We start from the raw sequence: 6,291 nt of genomic DNA on the forward strand, positions 1-6,291 counted from the left end.
AACTATTGATTTTTTAAACTTTGAATTACTTCGAATGCACTAATAATTTAAAAAAAAAAAAAAAAAAATCATGAACCCATAAGTTAAATTCATCAGTTTTGTGTTATCCATAAGATAAAAAATTCAAATATATGTCTGCACACTGCCAAACACATCAAAACAACTACAAATAAATAAATAAATAAATAAATAAATAATTATTTAAAAAAATTAAAAAAAAAGAAATCACATTGAGAAAAATATTTTTGATATTGAGAACAATATTTTTTAAAAAAAAAATTGTATCATCAAAGAAAGATTTGACAATTTCACTGAACTGGTCAGATTTCTACCGTGAAATATATACGATTACATATATAATAATACGAGCGAATATGACATACGATGACGTAGAACGGCGCAGTGGATGAACGAAGGACTCCGTCGAGGGGCATGTCCATTCACACACGTTCATCCACGTGATTGCGGCGAGTTGGATCCTTCACCGAATGGCCATGGCCGCAGGGTCTGAAATTGCAGAGGATTGAAGACAGTGAAGCATCTTAATTCGAAGGCTTGATTCAATCCTGTTTGCAGGATTCTACGACGCTTACGATTCCCCTCACGGGATTCCGGCCTCCCACTTGTGAAAATTCATCTCTTGGCGAGTGATTTCAGCGCGAAAAGTGAAGTTTGAAATCGGTCGTGACGGCATTCATGTAGAGAGGTAAAATCGACTTGAATTTGATGTTTGGGGGATTTGGGTTCGATGTTTAAATTTAGTCGTGACCGTTAGCCTCGTGAATCATGCTTGAGTACCATATTTTACGTCGAACCGAAAACCCCGTGCCTACATGTTGCCGTGAAATATTTTGGCTATGGCGATTATGGTATGTCTCACTACCCTGGCCATGGCCATAGCTGGGCCCTCGCTGATTGATCTTTGGGCGTGAGGTCCTTGGCTTCGATTCCTGTTTTTTCATGTACAATCGCATACCACTTTGGTTTTTTCCATGATTCGATTCGTGGTATCACTGTCATATCACGATTCCTGATAACACTGTTATTCTTATTCTCCGATTCGATTCATGATATGACAGTGATAATATTTTTATTACTGGGTACTGTTCAGAACGTGAGATCAGTGGTTTCTTCAAACAGGACCGATGCAGATAGCTCCATGAGTCTACGATGAAATCCTCTGACGAGTAATGGGGTCGTGAGATTCGGAGGCGCTCTGCTACTTCAATGTGGAGGTAATTATGTACAAATGTGTTTTGTCTGTGTGAGAGCTGCATACAATTTTGTATGTAATGCTGTGCTGGTTTGAAAGTTATGGTTTAGAAGCTGGGTTGTCTACTCCGTTTTGGAAGTTTGGAGTATATGCTGTGTGGAGGTTCATATGACTATGTTCATTCGCAGAGCTCATCGTGGCATAATCTTGCTGCCCTTGTTGCATGCTTCAATGTCTTTCCTGATTCGAAGTCGTGAGTGTCAATGTGTCTACAAGCTTCCTGCATGATTCTATTTCACTGAGTAAGTTTTTTCTTGGACTAAGCGTAACCTACTTTACGGTGATGAACTGGCTGTTATTCAGGAACATGTTTCCTCTTAATGACACACGAAGTTAGGCAGGCGCAGAAGCTGTTATTTCACAGCAGCCTTCACTGCATGAGCGTTCTGGGGAGTGATGGAGCAAATCGGAATATAACTGGGTATGAAGCTTTTGTGGGACTCCTTCCTGAGACTTGATGCTTTTGTGGGCATGCTTAAATGTTCCGAGGATCTGATGATTTTCCATGACGTGGTTCGTAAATCTTTCACGTGACACTACTCCGGAATTTCTATCTCTTACTCCATTCTGGTTCCTCCAGAGTGGTTTTTGTTTAGACTGTTCTTTGTAAAAAAAAAAAAAAAAAAAAAAAAAAAAGGAGGTGTAAAAGACTAGTTCTGGATATCCACATAAGTAAGCATGCCATTTATGCAGACCTTGACAGGTCGAATTGTAGTATGGGTTTCTGATTATTGCTTGCTTGCTTGTCTTTCTTTCCCAGGTCAACGAAGGCAGCACGACTAATTGTAGTTTTACCTTTGCTCCAACTCAGAACTTTTTCCTTTTTTGCTTGAGCTGATTCAAGCACCAGATCTGATCTTGCCCATGGGTCCAATTTTGATTGAACCAAAAGAATGGTTTACTTCCAGCTTGCAACCTCTTCTATCCCTCGCATGTTGTGCAGACTAGCCAATCGTGGAAGTCGTGGATTTGATATGTGTAGCCATGATGTTATGCCTTCAAACTTGGATACCTAATAACACCATTTTTACAACGGCAGTCATTGGAACGGAATACACTTCATTCGTAGTGGAGCAGCAGTTGGAAGATTTTGTGAGGGAGCAGGCATCTCATTAACGTCTTTATTGTTGAAGATGCTGCTTTCTGCAAATCATTTACCGTCGCTTTTCTTTTCTTCTCTCTCTCTCTCTCTCGATTTGATCAAGGGATAACTGGGGTGCTTGCATGAAAGGCTGGAATTCAAGTTCCACCTGTCACGCTGGCTGGCAGGGGGCGGCACCACAAGTTCCTTGCAGAAGAAAACTCATAGAAGACGAGGAGAGTAACTCACAAAGCCAGTTTTCTTCATTAATTTTACACAGGCCCTAGTTTTGGAAGTAGTATCATACCAAGGCTAGCTCAAGAATTCCATGGCACTGTATTCTTCAGGAGCATGGTCATGAACTGAGGAGATTCTCAAGGTGCGGAAAACAGCTTAAGTTCCTTCTTGATTATCAATTAACAATCATATTTACAACGACTAGATTTATGGCTCTTTTGATGGGAAGATCGAGACCTCTCAAACGTACCAGCGACGATTTGCCAGAATCTAAAACAACTTCTCTTCAGACAGGTCTTCGGTGCAGCAATGGTCAACAAGGATCGACTCAAGGGTTGTTGAGGTATGAAGCTTCATAGGAATTGAGATCTGATTGAATGTGCTTGATTGATGCAAGAACTGAAAAAAAAATTACGTTTGTTTTGTTTTTTTTGTCAAAGTTTACAATAGATGGGATTGATTTTAGAAAGTTATTGCTATGAAACTAATTAGTTTTGTGCTTCGTCATATATGTGTATACTTGTTTTCATTTTGCTTGTATTTTTCATGTGGTCTTCATTCGTAGTGTCTTGTTGTAGATGTTGAGAACATTTATTTTTACAAATGCGCTGCAGTACAGCATGTCCCTGACATCACCAACTCGCATGGCAAAATCCACAACAACAGGGTGCCGATAAATAAGCGGTGGATCAGTCCTAGAACCACGAATATTACGATAGCACTGCAACTCCGCTGCTTGATAAGCGGCGACTGTTCATGACCCATGTGGTTTTTTGCACATTGTTCAACGAATCTGTGGTCGAAAGGCACGAAGTGTTGTGTCAGTGTCTTGCCTCAGTTACTGAAAGGCAACAACAAAAGGCGGCATTGCTCAAGAGAGAGAGGTTATTTCTGAGGAGCAATATCTGAGCTAAACTAGTTCCAGTATGTGGGTGCCCATTTTCTTATGTACAGAGAGAGACAATACGATGCGGAACTCGACTCAACTGGATCAACTCAACATGGTCGCAACTCAGGAGTTGTTCATGGGTCCAGATTCTCCCGACGCACCCAAACTTGAGAGCAGAGGCTCTACTTCTTCTTCTTGTAGCTTCTTGTAGCTTATTCAAGGTATCAGATCGGAAACGCTTTGAGGCATAATGAAGCACATTTGCCATTATTTGTAGCACATCAGACCTGTTAGAATTTCGGTCAGAAGATGAGCTTCTTCATTTAATCCGGTAGTACCCTTTAGAACCATCTGGATTCATTCTGTTGAGCGTTCCCTAGATCATTCTTCTGCAGGATTCCAGTCATCTCGCACTCAATATTCAACTCTTTCGTGCAAGATTTCTAGGACAATAGGAATTTCGATGCTCTATGGTGCATCATTATATAAACCACCGTACTTAAAAATGTTGCTTGCTAAAAAAATTATTCTTTTTTCTTATATTTTAAACAAAGGGATGTATTCATATCCTAGCTGTGAAATTTCCAACTTCGCTGTGAAGAATGCTAGTATAGACACAATTGTCTCTTTGGTGTTGCAAAAAACAAAAATCAAAGGGGTGTGTTTTTTTCTTTTAATAGTATAAATATACTTTCAAGCACGATTCTGCTTTAATTAAAGAAGGATTGTATATATCAAAGATAAGATAATTTTGGAATTCTACTCTTGAAGGTTATAAGCAGGGTTCTATATCTAGAAGCTGACCAAGATGCTTTATACCTATCACTTTGTGAAGAAAAATCCTCTTCTAAAAGCCTTGGTTTTATGATATAATTAAGAGTGAGAAGAGGTTATAAAATAGACCAAATTGTTCGTTTATTACAAAACTAAATACATTAACCAATATTTTCTTTCTAACAATTATAAGATGTATAAAAAGGTTGATTTTCTATTTTTAATGGTTATTCAAAACAACTTCTTGTCATGGCTTCTTAAATGTTTCTAAAAAACTCATCTTCAGATGTGCTTAATTGAAATTTTAAGGGACGACACTGTTCATGCTATGTTGGAAAAAAATGCATTCTACCTCATTTTTTCTTCTAAGGACTTTTGAAATGATTTTTCTATGTATAATACCAATTTAGTGAAGCTTTAGAAAGCTTAAACAATAAAAAGATTTAAAAGTTTTAACCTCACACATTCTCTGGTAAATATGAAATGATCTGAATATTTTTGAGGAAAAAAGAAATTAATTGAAATATTATTATATAGTAGTGTATAAAGATTACATGTCATCATACACTGTAATGCAAGATTTGCTTAAGCTGATAATTTTTTTTTTTTTTTTTTTTTTTTTTTTAAAAAAATGAAAACCTTTATAAAGGTAAAATAGATTTTTAAAAGTCATTGTATTAAAATGCAATTAATAACAAGTAAGTTACTATGAACTTGGTGTATGTAGAAATATATTTTTATTTAGTTATTTATATATAAGTATATATGTTTATAGATAATATATACATATGAATAAAATGGTTCATTTAAATTTCAATAACAAATAATAGATTTTCTAGCTGTTAAAAAAATTGAGCAAAAAACACCCAATCTTATTGATTTCAAATGATTTTTTGAAATAGGTATTTACATTTGTAAAAAATCAACTAAATATTATTAAATATAAAAAATTTGTATCTTAAATATAATTCCACAAAAACTCAAAAAATGTAAACTGAGTTTTTACAAATTTTTATTTATTGTTGTGATATAATATGGAAGTTTTATTTTAAAATTAAAAGTAATATCATTACATTTTGATTTTTTGGATCAATAACTAAGTTGTTATAATAGAATACATAATTAAATTTAAACTTGCATTATTTTTTTTAAATAAATATATTAATAAGATAATATTATTTACATTTTATAATCAAAATTACAACATTTTGCATTAATCATAAATATGATAATGTAAATTTAAATTCTAATCTAATCCTTAAAGTAATTCTATTTTATTTTTAGAATTTTTTTTATAAAATTTAAGAAAATCCATAAATAAAATCATATAATTATTTATCTATCATTTATAAAATTTTGAATACTATTCATAATGGATAATATAAATTTAATTGCCACAAAAAATTTACAAGTGTTTAAAATCAAATCATAAAATATATATATATATATATATATATATATATATATCAAACATGTAAATATGCTATATAGAATCAAAATTTTATGAAATCTACTAGATTTTATACCATAAATTGTATATGGTGTTAAATATTAAAATAAAATAAAAAATTATTATATATATATATATATAAACTTGGTAGAAGATACAAAATTTACCATCTATTTCTTTCTTTTCTTTGAATTTATTATATAATTATAAATCCAACCTAATATATTTTTATTTTTTAGACTTAAATTATCAGATGATCATAGTATCTGAATTATTTTAACCAAAAGACCCTTTATTATTATAGGCTTTAACTTTGTAAAAATTACCAAAAAGATAATCCACTAAATATTATAAGTTCCTATACAGTGATAAATACATGTATTATATGTATAAAATTTAGTTAATAGTTAATATATTATCACAACTCAAAGCCTTAGCTAAACTTGGTTTGCTGTCATTTTATTTAATATCTTTTTACATGATAAATAACAAACCAATCTTAATACTTTTATTTCTCTATCTAATTAAATAAACCAAACCATATAAATCATTATTGAAATTAATTAATAACAAGTCACAATTATTTT

The 6,291-nt window shown here is 33.2% G+C and overlaps 1 long non-coding RNA gene across 22 annotated transcripts; it reads left to right on the plus strand.

Annotated features, from left to right (window-relative positions):
• Nucleotides 1-514: 514 nt before the first annotated feature.
• Nucleotides 515-4,068, plus strand: LOC112293880 (uncharacterized). Of its 22 annotated transcripts, none has more exons than XR_016507002.1 (7): nt 522-706; nt 1,141-1,235; nt 1,577-1,694; nt 2,034-2,365; nt 2,505-2,733; nt 2,882-2,934; nt 3,206-4,068. It is a non-coding gene; the product is annotated as an uncharacterized LOC112293880 (long non-coding RNA). The 22 variants fall into 22 exon arrangements; XR_016507011.1 differs by having other exon boundaries at nt 2,886-2,934; nt 3,258-4,068; XR_016506995.1 differs by having other exon boundaries at nt 515-706; nt 1,112-1,235; nt 2,034-2,733.
• Nucleotides 4,069-6,291: the final 2,223 nt, after the last annotated feature.

This window comes from Physcomitrium patens, chromosome 16, assembly GCF_059467195.1.
Source record: "Physcomitrium patens ecotype Gransden chromosome 16, ASM5946719v1, whole genome shotgun sequence".
In the NCBI taxonomy this organism is placed as follows: Eukaryota; Viridiplantae; Streptophyta; class Bryopsida; order Funariales; family Funariaceae; genus Physcomitrium; species Physcomitrium patens.